The sequence below is a fragment of the Neofelis nebulosa genome, chromosome 6 (assembly GCF_028018385.1).
Source record: "Neofelis nebulosa isolate mNeoNeb1 chromosome 6, mNeoNeb1.pri, whole genome shotgun sequence".
NCBI lineage: Eukaryota > Metazoa > Chordata > Mammalia > Carnivora > Felidae > Neofelis > Neofelis nebulosa.
This window is the reverse complement of record NC_080787.1, coordinates 90,283,068-90,300,267: the sequence shown is the minus strand read 5'-3', so window position 1 is coordinate 90,300,267 and position 17,200 is coordinate 90,283,068. Positions and strand designations below refer to the sequence as shown.

Below are 17,200 nucleotides of genomic sequence, written 5' to 3'. Positions count from 1 at the left end.
TTTATCTCTCCTTCTATTCTAAATGACAGACTTGCTGGATAAAGGATTCTCGGCTGCATATTTTTTCTGTTTAGCACACTGAAGATATCGTGCCAAGCCTTTCTGGCCTGCCAAGTTTCAAAGGAGAGATCAGTCACGAGTCTTATAGGTCTCCCTTTATATGTGAGGGCATGTTTATCCCTTGCTGCTTTCAGAATTTTCTCTTTATCCTTGTATTTTGCCAGTTTCACTATGATATGTCGTGCAGAAGATCGATTCAAGTTACGTCTGAAGGGAGTTCTCTGTGCCTCTTGGATTTCAATGCCTTTTTCCTTCCCCAGTTCAGGGAAGTTCTCAGCTATAATTTCTTCAAGTACCCCTTCAGCACCTTTCCCTCTCTCTTCCTCCTCTGGAATACCAATTATGCGTATATTATTTCTTTTTAGTGTATCACTTAGTTCTCTAATTTTCCCCTCATACTCCTGGATTTTTTTATCTCTCTTTCTCTCAGCTTCCTCTTTCTCCATAACTTTATCTTCTAGTTCACCTATTCTCTCCTCTGCCTCTTCAATCCGAGCCGTCGTGGTTTCCATTTTGTTTTGCATTTCATTTAAAGCGTTTTTCAGCTCCTCGTGACTGTTCCTTAGTCCCTTGATCTCTGTGGCAAGAGATTCTCTGCTGTCCTGTATACTGTTTTCAAGCCCAGCGATTAATTTTATGACTATTATTCTAAATTCACTTTCTGTTATATTATTTAAATCCTTTTTGATCAGTTCATTAGCTGTTGTTATTTCCTGGAGATTCTTCTGAGGGGAATTCTTCCGTTTGGTCATTTTGGACAGTCCCTGGAGTGGTGAGGACCCGCAGGGCACTTCCCCCGTGCTGTGGTGTATAACTGGAGTTGGTGGGCGGGGCCGCAGTCCGACCTGATGTCTGCCCCCCGCCCACCGCTGGGGCCACAGTCAGACTGGTGTGTGCCTTCTCTTCCCCTCTCCTAGGGGCGGGATTCACTGTGGGGTGGTGTGGCCCGTCTGGTCTACTTGCACACTGCCAGGCTTGTGGTGCTGGGGAGCTGGCGTATTAGCTGGGGTGGGTAGGCAAGGTGCACGGGGGCGGGAGGGGCAGGCTTAGCTCGCTTCTCCTTAGGTGATCCACTTCAGGAGGGGCCCTGTGGCAGCGGGAGGGAGTCAGATCCGCTGCCGGAGGTTTGGCTCCGCAGAAGCACAGAGTTGGGTGTTTGCGCGGAGCGAGCAAGTTCCCTGGCAGGAACTGGTTCTCTTTGGGATTTTGGCGGGGGGATGGGCGGGGGAGATGGCGCTGGCGAGCGCCTTTGTTCCCCGCCAAGCTGAGCTCTGCCGTCCGGGGGCTCAGCAGCTCTCCCTCCCTTTGTCCTCCAGCCTTCCCGCTCTCTGAGCAGAGCTGTTAACTTATGACCTCCCAGACGCTAAGTCGCACTTGCTGTCAGAACACAGTCCGTCCGGCCCCTCCGCTTTTGCCAGCCCGACTCGGGGGCTCTGCTTGGCCGGCGAGCCGCCCCTCCGCCCCGGCTCCCTCCCGCCAGTCCGTGGAGCGCGCACCGCCTCGCCGCCTTTCCTACCCTCTTCCGTGGGCCTCTCGTCTGCGCTTGGCTCCGGAGACTCCGTTCTGCTAATCCTCTGGTGGTTTTCTGGGTTCTTTAGGCAGGTGTAGGTGTAATCTAAGTGATCAGCAGGACGCGCGGTGAGCCCAGCGTCCTCCTACGCCGCCATCTTCCGGAACTCCCCTCTTTTGAGATTTCTTATTTAATGTGGGAATTAGCATTTAGTTCCCAGAAGGCATTAGTGAAAACATTTTTCCTTTTCACGGAATTCACGGGCATATTTTGTTTTGAAATATGAAAATAACTTGTACAGATGTAACAAAAGTGCAGAAAAAGAACAAAAAAAAATTAACAAATGCATATTTATGGGATCAAAGAAAATAAGAGGTAATGGTCCCTGTCACAAGCGTAAAAAAGAATTAAGCAAAATTACCAATCTAATTCATGTTTTCATTCCATAATTCAACATAAACCCCTATTTTCCCTAATAAAAATGTAGCCTAAAATTTACTTTATCAATCAACAATAATATTCTCAATATAATTGTCAGTGTAAGAATGGCTAACACAATGAGAACAGCTTTTACTAGTTACAGTTAGGCCAGTGTGACAGACAGACAGACAGACAGACGTCCTTGGAACACTGCTCTGGTGCTATGACAACTGGCATTTAAAACTTCCTCAAATACCAGCAGAGGCAAGGAGAAATTTTACGGTATTTTTTTTACCTGAGAATTTTGACTGTCAAAAATGAGATAAAAAGGGAAAAATATCACCAGGAAACTTAGATTGTTTTAGAAATTTAGAATTCCTAAATTTAGAAATTTTAGTTTCTAGGAAGAAAAAAAAGAAACTTTAGTTTCATTGACATTCAGTCCTCTGATTTTATACCTGAGAATAGATCATTTAAATAATGTATTTTAATATTTCGTGTGTGTGTGTGTGTGTGTGTGTGTGTGTAGGTGGGTGTATTGCTGGTTAAATCTATCATATGTCACTTTTGCTAGAAAAACTTTTGATAGGTTTAGTCTGAGTAACATCACTGCTATTATCATTTTTTCAACAGTAGGGGTGAAAATATGAATGCGTAACATTAGATTATATCCCAGTGGAAAAGAACTAAGAGAGTTTCTGAAGCAGAGTAGGGAGGTTTGCAACATTCTGTTTTAATTAATGCTTTTCCTGGTCTTTGGATAAGGAGGCGTTTATTGCCCTCTGCTCTAAGCTGACATATTCTATGATGAATTCACTTTGAACTGTAAAACAAAGAGCTTTTTCAAAGTATAGACTATAAAGAGATGATAGTTTGTAAAAGAGTGACCAGTATGATGAGAGAAATATTTCCATTCATTATGTAGGTTTATATTTTACCGTACAAGATTAGGAAAGTTACTCTTTTTATACAAGGATCAGTGAAATAAATCTCAGTAACAAATGCAAAGTTGAATTTTATAATTCAAAATTAATCTTGATAATAAAAAGTAGCTCAAAATCAATATTGATCAAACATTTAAAGTATTTTAAAACCATGAATAATGTCAGTACCATCATGGATATTGCCATAATTATATGAGGTCTGGTAGACCAGGTAACAGAGAAGGAAATCCATGAGGTTCTTGTAAGAGATTACACCCCAATAGCAACCATGCCAAAGGACCCCTTTTTATGAGGTTCCTCAATCTGATGGTTACATTTGGCATTACCTGAAGAGATCTTTTAACTTGGAACTTTTAGAGAGCCACTGTGCTACAATATGGCATGAAACATATAGAGTTCACCAAAAGTTAAATGAAACTTAAAACACCAGTGTTGCCAAGGCTTAGCTAGAAAACCTTTCTCTTATTGAGGTGCCCATAGTGGCATAAGGCATAAAAATCTGAAATCATGGAAATGTAGGGAAGACAGAGAAGCCAGGTAGCAAATCAGATACAGTATTTGAGACCTAGGGTACGTATGTGTGGGAAGGAGCCAAGGCTGGATGCCAGCAGTGAATGTTTAGCAGAGAGCTGAGCCAGAGCAGTACTGAAGATTTTGCCAAAACACAAATGTGGAAAGTAGGTGAGATGGCAGGAGGTGAGGACACTGGGTCATCTAAGTTAATTAAGTAAACTGCATCTCTTCCTGGCCTGGGGCTGTTTATAATAGGCTGCTGGATGTGTGGCACAGGGAAGTGCTGACTAGTACCTGAATAATAGAATACTGCTGAGACCATAAGTAGGATTGAATCCAGCAGTGCCTCTGAGGCAATTCTTTCTGCATTTATCTTCTGGTTTACCTTGTTCTCTGCCGGTGCCTCTTCTTTGAAGGTCCATGTGCCATGCTCATCTGGTTGCTTCCTGATGTCTGCACAAACTGGTACAGATATATATATATATATATATATATATATATATATATATATATACACATATACACACGTGTGTGTGTGTTTGTGTGTGTGTATATATATAGTCTTGTTAGTAAGTGTCTTATGGGAACAATAGCATTCTCTGTTCCTTAGTTTTCCTCAGCACACCATTGTTCAATAGTCCTTTTTATCATATGACAGAGTGCAAAAAGTATACCAAAGATGAATTATAATCTAGAAATGTTTCCCATTACTGGGAGTTACAAGTTTATAGTTTTGGGCTAAGAAATAGCAATTTTATTCACTTAGTATGTATATTAAGATCAAGAGAAGGAGAGAGGGAAGGAGGGGAGGACAGAGAGAGAGAAGAAAGAAGGAAAGGAAGGAAGGAAAGGAGGGAGGGAGGAAGGAAGGAAAGAAGGAAGGAAGGAAGGAAGGAAGGAAGGAAGGAAGGAAGGAAGGAAGGAAGACTTCAGAGAGAGAACAATGACAGAAGAACCCAGCCAAGTCAGATGAGACTTCCAACAAGGAGTGGCCTGAGCAGAGTCCTGAACAACTGAGTGGGAGTTATCCAGGGAGAAGTGGGGGTGGGTTGAGATTTCTGGAGAGCAATTTCCAAGCAGAGGGAAAAGCTGGAGATGAGAGGTTGGGGCACATGACAGGAATGACAAGTAGTTAGATGTGGTGCCAAGTGAGAGGAGGGTGATGATGAGGGATGAAGTTGGAGGCATAGGAAAAGGGGAGAGCGCAAGGGGCTTTTGCTGTGCTAGGGGATTTGGACTTTATACTTATGACTATGGGGAGTCCAAAAAGATTTTAACTGGTACGTTGTCATGATCAGATGTGTGTCTAGAGAGTCATTCCAATGGCGGTGTGAAGCGGTGGTCAGAGGTGGGTAAGGCTGAGAGAAGAAGGCCAGGTAGAAGGTAGTTGCAGGAGTCTAGGGGAGACTTGATGGTTACCAAGACTATGGTAGTGAGGGTGGAGCTCAATATAAGTGGGTAGATTGGAGAGGTTAAGGATGTAGAGTCAGCTTTTTGACTGCTCTGCTTATTATTTCTTTTTTAAAAATGTTTTAATTTTTAAACTTTTTTTCAGCTTTATGGATGTGTAATTGACAAAATCGTAAGCTATGTAAAGTGTATAACTTTATGACTTGATACACATATACATCGTGAAAAGATCCCTGCTATGGAGTTAATGAATTAATTAACACATGCATCGCCTTACATATTTACTTTTGTTTTTGGTGAAAACATTTAGGTTCTATTCTGTCAGCAAATTTCAGTTATATAATATAGTGTTATCATTGTGTTGTAGATTAGATCCTGAGAAATTTTTCATTTTATAATTGAGATTTATACACTTTTACCAACTTCTCCTTATTCCTCTTCCACCTCCCAAGGCCCTGACAAGCATTTTGCTGCTCTCTGTTTCTATGAGTTTGACTTTCTGTTTACTTATTTTAAAAAGATTCCAGGTATCAGGGATACCGTGTAGTGTTTGCCTATCTCCGCCTGGCTTATTTCACTTAGTATAATGATCTCTAGATTCATCCATGCTGTTGCCAGTGGTAGGATTTCCTTATTTCTTAAGGCTAAATTATATTCCATTATATTTATATCACAATATCTTCATCCATTTATCCGTTGATGGACACTTAGGTTGTTTCTATATCTTGGCTATTGTGAATAATGTTGGAATGAACAGGAGAGTACTGGTATGTCTTCAAGATAATGGATTCATTTCCTTTGCATATATACCCGGACGTGGGATTGCTGGATCATATGGTATTTCTATATTTAAGTTTTTGAGAACCATCCATACTGTTTTCCACAGTGACTGTACCAATTTACATTTCCACCAACAGTATACAGTGGTTCCCTTTTCCCACAACTTCACCTTGCTATGTCTTGTCTGTTTGGTAATAGCCATTCTAACACGTGGGATGTGATATATCATTGTGGTTTTGATTTGTATTTCTCTGATGATTAGTAATGTTAAGCACCTTTTCATGTACCTGTTGGCCATTTGTATGTCTTATTTCTTACCTATTTGCTACTGCATAGGTCTGTGTAATGCTGAAAAAAATAGGGATCTGACTTTCTTTGTTTTCTTCTCAATATAAACATCTCTGCTGGTGCCTTCTCTTGAAGGCCTCCTATAGAACAATGCCTTTTGTGACTACGGGGGGTAGATTTCATACACTTGCCTGAATTTGGGTGCGAAAAATAGCTCTCTTTTTTTAATGTTTATTTATTTGGAGAGAGAGAAGGAGAAAGTGTGTGAAAGCTCATGAGTCAGGGAGGGGTAGAGAGGGAAAGAGAAAATTCCAAGCAGGTCCCATTACTGTTAGTGTGGAACCTGACTTGGGGCTGGATCTCAGGTCATGAGATTGTGACCTGAGCTGAAATCAAGATTCAGACACTTAGCCAACTGAACTACCAGGCACCCCAGAAAAATATTTTTCAAACACAGTGTTCAATAGAAGGATTCCATTCTTCAGATGATTTTGTTTGGTGGTATTTGCTGTCTCACCCTCCTGTTACTACGTGGGTTTCAAGCTTTTTGCCTGTAGCATTAAGGCGGTCATTCTGTTTGTCTGTTTCATACTCAGTCATGCTGAAAAATCTTTCTTCAGGAGACTGAGCTAGTGTCTCTGATGACACTTTGACAACAAGATCAATGATTAGCAAACATTTGGGTTCATCAGAATCCCCTGGGGAGCTTGCTAAATAAAAGATTCCTGGGCCCTGCCTTCAGGTACTCCAATTCAGGATGTGTGGAATGGGGGCCAGAATCTCCATTTTTAATAAGTGCCCTAGGTGATTCAGAAACAAATGATCAGGTAATTATACTACCCACTCCTCACCCCCCAAATCCCTATGATTTAATTGTTTATATTTTATCTTATTTTTGAAGTGGAACTTGAAATAAATACATTACAATAAATAATGAATAAAGACCATGATTTTTGTATTATGTTCATTTCACTATTTATTTTGTGGGCTATAGTCAGTTTAAAATAATGAAGGTATGGAGCTTATTAGGTGAATGGCAAGGTATTCCAGGATGTTAAAAGTGGCTTTGCCTGACATTTAGAAATTAGAATATCCTGATGCCAGGGCAAGGAGCAGCTGTGTCATGCTGTGGGACATACAGAATATGCATATGTTGGAGGTGGAGGTGTATTCTGGGGCGGTGACACCTGGGGTGTGTGTTCCACAGTCAGGCAACACTGGCATCACTTGGGAGGCTGTTAGAAATGTAAATTCTCAGACCCACCCTGACCTACTGAATCAGATCTTCTGGGGTTTTAGGGTTTCTTGTTTTAACAAGCTCTCCAGGTGATTCTGAAATACATGCAAGTTAAGAATAACTGGTCTAGTGCACTTCTGTCTCTCCATGGAGACTGTATGTTTGGGTTTTTAAAGTTTAGCAGTGTATCTTAAATGGTAGAGATATTGCCTGATTTGTTTCTCTAGAATAAATCCACATCTTAGAGTGTATTTAGCTAGGATTTGGTCCACCCTTAAGTGAGCAAAACAAAACAATAGTGGATTTAAAAGGTAGAAATTGCTTTCTCTCAAAGTACAAGTTAGGAAGAAGGATCCAGGACTGGTTAGATACTCCACAATATTGGATTCCCAGTCTCCTTTTATTTTATTTCTCAGTCTTGCAAGCATTGCATTCCCAAGTACAACCATTATGTTACAAGGCTGCTCTGTCCAGAGCACGTACATCTACGTTCCAGTCAGCAGCAAGGGGAAAGGAGAGGATGGACACTTCACAGGAGATTCAGACAATACTGCCACTTACATTCCGCTGGCCTGGGCTGCACAATTGGTCCTCTTTAGCTTCATAGAAGGTGGGGATGTGGAGTGTTGATTCTAAAAGGTGACATGCCCCACTGAAATTCAAGAGTTTTATTGCTGAGGAAGATGAGGAAAAAGAGAAATGGGGTGAAGAATAGGGGGATGGATTTGTTGTTTCTGTCACCCGGGAAGTGTACATTTGTGATGTGTTCCTTTTCTACTTCTATTTTTTTTTAAACTTTTTACTTATGTATAGTTACTTATTCATGCATTCTATCTTTCCACTTCAGGTTTTAATCTGTTTCTTTAGTCATTCTCAATGATTTGGGGGAAAGGATGCTTAATCCTATGGATGTTATTATGATGAAATGATCTTTATTGTATCTAATCTCTATCTATCTATCTATCTATCTATCTATCTATCTATCTATCTATCTTTGTATCTGTCTGAATGCGTACATAATGTGTCCACGACAAACTTTTACTTCTCTTAAATACTATTATTTACCAATTTGTTATATATGTGAATGTATAAGGAACTTTCTGTTTTTTAAAATAATGCTTCTAATGGCCCACTTTCTCAGAATTTATAAGTTATGCCATGTCAGAGAATGATTCCAGAACCTTTAGGGAAATATCAAATTTACATGATAATATCAATGACTTATTTTAGGCCACTTTAAATAATTCACTCCTCATTTTTTCCAACTTAATACTTCCTGACATTTGAACCAGACAATGGCTGAATACAAATGTTTTATGTGCTCTTTAGTGGAGACACCTACTGTAAAATGTTATTGAAAAGCCTATGAATCATCCCTTCTCTAAAATATTCAGTTCTTTAAGCTGATTGCTATTAGCTGTTCATATTATTTTAATTAGAAGAAAACATGGCTGCTGAAAATCAGCTGAAGGTTCTATAAATAAAAGTATCCATCCTGCAGAGTCAAATTTTAATTAACCTTTTAGTATGCCAACCTTTCCACTAGCATTTTTCAGGGCTTTCAGCCATTCATTTTGTTCAAAAGCCATATGGGCTATTTTTCATCTGTATATAATCCAAATCTATGAGAGAGCGTTCCTGGAATACAAACGCACTGTTCATCAGCTGTCACTTAAATACCTTTATTTAAATGAAAAGACATCCAAATGCAATACAGTGTGGTGTGATGGAGGAGAAAATACACAAGATAGAATTTATCTTTTTCCCATTTATCTACTCATTTGAGTCACAATTTGTATCCTGATCTGCTTCAGGCATGTTAGGTTTCTTAACGATAGACTACTTACTGGTGATTAAAGCAACACCAGACTGTAATTACTGGGAATCAGTCCACTTTTCACTTCTAGTCATTATCCACATGAAAGGTGTTTTCATAAGCTATTTGTTAGAAAATCCATAGATGACATAAATAAGTATTTTCTGTGGATTGACTTTGTATGTTGCTCTGACCGTGACCGTGGAAGAAATGCCAGTTCAAAGTACAAAAGGTAGCTAGACCTGAATTCACTTCAGTTCCTGGTTACCAGAAAAATTAATTTTCAGAAAAATGTTTCTAATTGTTATGCAGTCAATGAAAACCATCAAACACAACCATGGCAACCACTGTCAGAACCTGACCTTAATAAGCAAAGAGGACTGATATTAATTCAGTTTCTATGGTTATAGTCAAAGTAAATGTGATATTTTTCTATTTAAAATTTACAACTCTCTGTGATTATTATAGTAATCAAACATCAACTACATCAAATTTATTAAACTTACAAAAGAACAAAATGATAAAACTCTGCAGTTTGCAAATAATACTCTGGATCTACAGTGGTGATTTGGTGAACCCAGTTTTGAGTAGAAAGCACAAGGCTGACCACCGAATGCTTGAAGCAATTCATTGCTATGATCCTGCACTATCTGGACATTTCCACTTCTCTGACCACTGCTTTTCTGTCATTTGGTTATATCTCTTTCTGAAATTCAGTTCCTTTCAGGTAAAATACTTTATAATCTATACATACACCAACATATAAATGTTAGTTATTGCTATTGGGCAGGTCAGAAAGGTAGAAAATCAGGGAAAATGCTTAAAACCAAGGGTTCAATGAGTATAGAACCTTATGGAGAAGACAAAGTGAGAGTCTAGGGTGAATTAGAGGGGAGAGAGAAGGATAGATGTGGATATAAATGGGCAAACCATACAGCCAGAGTGGTAGCATCTCTGACATAGCTCCCAACCTTCTCTCTCCTCCAGCGTCTGCAAATACTTGCCCTCCCCTACACTCTAACCATGCTTGGTAGGCAGTCTCTGAAATGGCCTCCAGTGATCCTCACCTCTGGGTACTTATATATACCCTTGGATAATCCCTTCTCCTTGAATGGGTCTAGTAACTTGCATCTGAAGAGACAAATATAGAAAAATTAATTGGATATTACTTCTGTGATTTGATTACAAAAGATAATGACTTCTATCTTACTGGCACGCTCTCCTGCTTTATAGCTTGTTTCACTCTCATGGAGCAAGCTACAAGATTTTGAGATACTTTCTGGAGAGATACACATAACAAGAACCAAGGGAGGCCTTCTGGCCAACAGCTCGTGAAGAACCAAGTCCTCAGTACAGGAGCTAGGAAGAATTGAGTCTTACCAATAATTACATGACTGAGCTTAAAAAAAAAATCCTTTCCACTTGAGTTAAGTCATGCCTAGACTCCTGACCTACAGAAACTGTGGGATCGTTGCTACTGTTATTTTAAGCCATTTGGAATAATTTGTTACACCACCATAGTACTACCGCCAGATTCTGAAACAGCTGTACAATCCAGCCACATAGAAGGCAAGGGGGAAAGAGCTGGAAAATGGAAGGAAAGAGTCCTCTCAGCATATAGACAGGGATCAACATCCAGAGATGCAGATCAGGAAGAGTGGGAGGGAAGGAGGGTGAGGAAGAGAAAAAAAAAAAAGAGAAAGAAGCATAAAGCATACTTTCCCTCAAAGATCAATATTAAAGTAGAAACAGGACAAGGACAACATGAACATGCTCTAAAAACAGGGTGGGAGGGTGGTACCATAGTACAACCAGAGAAAAACTTGGCTCTTAGAGTGGAGTATATTGTAAGATCTCCTACTCCTCACAGGTTACTCCAGTGAGTTACTCCATTAGAGAAGAATAATCCATTATATTCATAATAGATCTCTCCATAGGATACCTGGTTTAAGAACTTGCAAATATTTATACTGTCGCAGGAAACAGAACTCAGACTTATGAATCATACATTATATACCTCATATTTCATGTGTTATCATGTTTTATATTTTATATTCAATTGTAGAGTTGTCTTTTTCCTCTGATTCATGCAGATATTACAGGGTGATGTGAATGGAGTGTGTGTGTAACATAATCTGAAGAAACTACACTGTGATGTGCTCTCTGAAGCCACTTACCGCAGCTGTCCCACTGAGATGCCTCTCACTCACAAAGTGCGGAGTTTGCAGTGTATGCCACCCAGAAAAAAAAACAAAAACCAAACATGTTTCTGCAGACATCTGTGGCTTAGCTGATAATCACAAAGAGCTTTCTACAGTTGTCATCCAACTTGGGGTCCGGAGAATTCTCACAATTCCATCAGGGACTGTTGAGAGAACTGTTTCAGGAATATGGTGAGTGATCATCTTAGATCTCAGATATAAAAATTCCCATTAGGTCTTTTGAATTAGAAGTTTTTCCAGGAAGACTTGCTTTAGCAGTTTGTATCTACTTCCAGTGAATGAATAGCTTCATCAAAATGACTGGTAGGCTTTCAGCACACTCTACTTCTTATATCTCTCAGATTTTCCCAAAGAGATTGGGCTCCAGTGTAGGTGGAAATGGCGCCTATAATCAGGATCAGAATCTCCGCTGTCTTTTGCTCTAGCTACTGATCTGTGCCTCCTGTAGAGAAAGGGGTGGCTGGGATTTTCCTGCTAATGCTCCACTGGGCCTACCCAAGGCTTAGAGCTGAACTGTACTGTTATAGGCTTTAAGTGTTAGCATTTTCTCAACATTTATTCTAATTGTTCTGCTTTGTTTACAAATATGTGCAGCCATTAGGCAGACTGTATTCTCTTCCATATCCCACTTGAGATGAATTCACCAGTTTTGGTAGTCAGGAATCCTTGTGACCCACTTCAAGTTCAGGTTTCTGCTGCTCTCGGAACCACAACTAGTTTTCCAGTGCTTAAGTCATGGTGCCTAATGGCTATTTTCTGAGAACTTACTGTAATTAAAAAAATCTCTCTTGATCTGCTCATCTTCTCTTAGGACTTGGCTTCCATGGGAAGATGAGGAATGGGCAGTTTTTTCCAGATATGTCATTACAGATCCAAACTCCAATTATAGGCATATGAAGATATGTTTATGAAACAACTTTTGAGTATCAATATCAAACATTATATTAACTTTGATAAATTTATCTCACATACACTACCCTCCTTTTCCTTTCAATATAAGTTTATTACTTTATAATAGGTTTATTATAATTGTCTATACTGATTACCATGTGATTTTAAATAATATGTTTAAATTTTGTCTTGATTCATCATTTACAGATAGTCCCTCTTTCTCCCTTATGATCAAAGATGAGTTAGTATTTATAAGAAAACAGTTTATTTGTCAAACAAACTCTGTCACTAATGCCTGTATAGAAATAATTTTTCCGTTCTGCACTCCTTTCCAACAGCTACCTAAGAAAGGAAGGATAATTTTGTGAATCTTTGCGTATATGAAAATATCTTTATTCTACTCTTACTCTTTTTTTTTTAATGTTTCTGTTTATTTTTGAGACAGAGAGAGACAGAGCATGAGCAGGGGAGGGGCAGAGAGAGAGGGAGACACAGAATCTGAAGTGGGCTCCAGGCTCTGAGCTGTCAGCACAGAGCCCGATGTGGGGCTCAAATCCACAAACCCTGAGGTCATGACCTGAACTGAAGTTGGACGCTCAACCGACTAAGCCACCCAGGCGCCCCATATTCTACCCTTACTCTTGAATGAAAAAATTCTAGTTTGAAAATTTCTTTCTTTTTGAATCATCACGTGTTGTTGTTGAAAAGCTTGATTTAATTCTGATTCTCATTCTTTGGATGGACTTCTTTTTAAAATTGTTAATATTATTATTAATTGTTTAGGGTTTTGTCTTTAACATAGTATTCTAAAATGTCATGAATGTGCCTTGTTTGGGATATTTAAAAAATTAACTGTGCTGGTACATTTTCGGGTTCTTTTAATCCAGAAATGTACATTTTTTAGTTTTGGGAAAGTCTGCTTTTGAAGATATTTTTATCCCCATGACTCCCTTCTATTCTCTTTAGGAAACTCATAATAATTAGTTGTTTGAGCTCCTGGTTTGATGTTCTTAATTCTTAACTTGTCTCTCATATTTTCCTTCTTGACATTTAATTTATTTCCAGTCTTCTGTAGAAACTTTTGTTTCAACTATGTTATTTTAGTTCTTCCTTCTAAGGGTCATCCATTTTTATTGATGCAAAAATGTCTATCTCCCTGATGCATTAATTGAAGTTTTGGTTTTAGTTTTGAGATATTCTTGCATCTCATGCATTATCTCTCCTCTGGATTGCTTTTCATGGTTTTCTTACTTGGTCTCTCTCTGTCTCTCTTATATTCTGGAGATTTTTCACCATATTTCCTGATCCTTGGTGATCATTCCTCCTTAACAACAAGGCCTTCAAGGTCAAAAATAAGAAAATAGACCTACATGAGTGGAATGTCTTTTATCCCACTGTGCATTGGTCTGAGCTAATGGCAAAGCTATGTGTATGTGTTCTGATGATGTTTATATGTTAAGCATTTTATATCTAGTTGAATGACAGGAAATGTCACTTCCAATAACTATTGCAACTTTGGAAAAGAATGGATAATTTTTTACTATGGATTTTTCCAGAGTTCCTGAGGGCATATCTGAAAGATACATATCCCTTCCAACGTGACTTTGTCATAAATATCACCTACAAGGGTTGAATTCTAATCAGGGTTCATTAGTGAGTGAAAAATATACTGCTGTACCTTATGACATAAAGACTTTGGACTGCAAGATACAAATGAATAAAAGAAATGGTCTGGCAAGGAAAAGGATGCAAATGTCCTGGGATCTCACTCCCAGCAAACTCAGTCCTTTCTTTCCTCAAACAAAAAAAATCTTGATCTCCCGAAACAGAATGCTTAAACCTCACAGTTAATGACAGACGGTGCTCAAACTGCTGTGTACATTTGAGTTTTCAGCATAGCCCTGGGCTTACAAATATACAGCTACTTTAGAAAAAGTTTTCTTTATCATTCATAAAAAATGCATCAAAAATCTTTCACCGACAATAAAAGATTTTTTTCCCAAGGCAAAAGAATAATTAGCCTGATTCTTGCTTCCTTAGTCCTATTCTTGCAATCAAACAAAATAGAACCAGACTTGAGATGAAGGCAAGAATTACCTTCAGGGACTTTTACTAGTAGGGCAAAAGAGGAGCTTTCTTCCATCTTATGTTTAGGAACTACCCTCCAAAGACCCTGGAGCTAGAAACACTAGTATTTTGTACTGTTCTTTTTTGACTCACCAATCTCCCATGTAACCGCTTTTTTGGGAGAAAGGAGTTGGTGGTGGAGGAGGGAGTTCCTGACTTTATTTATTTATTTAGTAACTTTCTATTTTTTAAAAATATTTATTTTTGACAGAGAGAGAGAGAGACAGAGCATGAGCGGGGGACGGGCAGAGAGAGAGGGAGACACAGAATCTGAAGCAGGCTCCAGGCTCTGAGCTGTCAGTAAAGAACCCAACGCAGGGCTTGAACTCACAGACTGCAAGACCATGACCTGAGTCGAAGTCGGACGTTCAACCAACTGAGCCACCCAGGCGCCCCAATAATTTTCTATTTTGATATACTTTCAAACTTACAGAAATGTTTCAGGAATAGTACAAAGAACTAGAAATACCCACATAACCTATACCCAGATTCAATTATTTACATTTTGTCCCATTTGCTTCCCCTCTTATATACTTGCATATTGTTCTTTTTTTTTCTGAGTCATTTGAAAGTAAATCAAAGAGATCACAAATTTTACCCTTAAATAATTTACTGTGTGTTTCCTAAGAGCATGTTCTTTCTCTTACCTATCGATAACATAGTTATCAAAATGACATTTCCTTACTTTTTCCCTATTCAAGATCCAAACCAGGAGCAAGATTTACATTTATGCAATTTTTGTGTCTCTTTGGTATCTTTTCATCACTATTTTTCCTTCCTAATTAACAGGTAATTTGTGAAGAGATACTTTGAGACTACATAAATATCCTGTTCATCAAACTTTTATCTACTAGATTTGATGTCTGCTCATGGCTTTCTAACTCCATTCTTTCTTCATTTATTGGTCTTCATTCTACCATAAAAAGTGCATTTCCTTTTTCCTGCATTTATTTTTTTTTTACTCATCCGTGTCTTTATGTCAGTATGGAGTCATGGATTCTTATTTTACTCACCAGGTTATAATCCATTACTATCAGTATTTATTTTAGTGGTCAAATAGCCCCAGGTTCAGCCAGTGGGAGCCTTTTTGAGTCAACTTTTATATTCATTTGACACATTCCTTTATTCTTTACTTCCTTACTTTCTGTCACAACAAGAGGTTCCAGGCTTATCTTGTACTTTTCATGTCTTAGTGCTGGTATTGTCTAATTCTCCTAGGAATTCTGATTCCATTTAGTGGAGAATAAATTTAGAAGCCAAGACCTGAAAAGTAGGCATGTCATTGCTACTGGTTTGTCTTTGCTCCTCTGCCTTCTCAGTGAATAGAAAATATACATGTATGTGTGTGTGTGTGTGTGTGTGTGTGTGTGTGTGTGTGTGTGCGCGTGCGCGCGCGCACATGTGTGAAAACTTCCTCCAATTATCTTCAACATATTTATTCGTTTGCTCAAGGCTAGAGTATACAAAAGAGAATTTCAGAATTGATAAACCATAGCAAACCTACTAATTAGAGTTTAATATTTACTAAGTTTTCTGTTTGAGGTAAATTGAATAAATTGAAATATATAAATCATAAAGATACAATTCAATGAGGTCTGAAAAAATAATATACCCATGTAGCCCTATCCATAACAAGATATAAAACATATTCCTTACCAAAAAAGTTCTCTAATTCCTCTTCCTGGCTAATGAACTCTCTCAAACCCCTAGAAAACCACTCTTCTAATTTTCTTCACCTTAGATTGCTTTTTGCCTTTTGAAAAACTTCACATAAATGTAATAATGTGTGTGTGTGTGTGTGTGTGTGTGTGTGTGTGTGTGTGTGTTGTCTGTGTGTATAGAAAGAGAGAGAGAGGGAGGGGGAGAGAACGGGGGGCAGGGCAGAAAGAGAGGGAGAGAGAGTCCCAAGCAGGCTCTGCACTGCCAGTGTGGAGCCCGATGCAGGGCTCAAACCCACAAAATGCTATATATGACCTGAACTGAAATCCAGAGTCAGATGCTTGACTGACTGAGCCACCCAGGCGCTGGAAGTAAAATGTTTTTGAGATTTACACGTTGTTGCATATATCAGTACCCTACCTTTTTATTGCTCAGTAGTATATCATTGTATAAAATGTCAGTTTATCCCTTCTTTTTTTGATGGACAATTGAGCTGTTTCCAGTGTTATGCTATTATGAATAAGTCTGCTATGAACATTGTGTACAAGTCTTTATGTGGACATATGTTTTCATTTCTCACAGTTAAATACATAGGAGTAGAACTGCTGGATCATGTGGTAAGAATGTGTTTCACTTTACATGAAACTGCAAAACTCTTTCCTCAGTGGCTTTATCTTTTTGTATTCTCACCATGATATATGAGAGTTCCAGTCTTCCCGTGTCCTTGTCAACATTTAGTATGTTCAGTCTTTAAAATTTTGGTTATTCCAGTGAATGTGTAGTGTTAAATCATTGTGATTTTAAATTGAATTTTTTTGGTAACTTAGGATGTTAAGCACTTTTTTATGTGCTTATGTGTTTCCTTTGTTATTTATTAGTTTCATTTATTAATATCACTAATATTATGAATGATTTTGAAAAAATCGTGAGTGTTGACTTTTGTAAAATATTTTCTGCATCTATTGAGATGGTTTTGTCTCATTTTATGTTCTGTTAAAAAGATGAATTAGATGGATGGATATTTTCAAGGAACTAACTTACAGTTTTGTTAATAATTTGTTTTCTATTTTATAGTCTTCTTTATTTTCTTTGTCCTACTTGCTTTTGTTTTAGTTTGCTCACATTTTACTGGATTCCTAACATGGACTCTTAAGTATCTGATTTCAAGTCTTATTTTCTAACATAATCACTTAAAACTACAAAATTTCATCCAACGACTGCTTTACTCACATCACACAAATATTGATATGTTGTGTATTTATCATTATTCATCAGAAAGAATGTCCAATTTTCAGCCAATTTTCACATCTTTTACCCATTAAA

At 38.4% G+C, this 17,200-nt stretch overlaps 1 long non-coding RNA gene across 1 annotated transcript in view; it reads left to right on the top strand.

Annotated features, from left to right (window-relative positions):
- Nucleotides 1-14,607, top strand: part of LOC131514574 (uncharacterized) — a 40,538-nt gene extending 25,931 nt beyond the window's left edge. The window contains exon 2 of the long non-coding RNA XR_009263136.1: nt 14,470-14,607. This is a non-coding gene — a long non-coding RNA (uncharacterized LOC131514574). The remainder of the gene's footprint in view (nt 1-14,469) is intronic.
- The last annotated feature ends 2,593 nt before the right edge of the window (nt 14,608-17,200 follow it).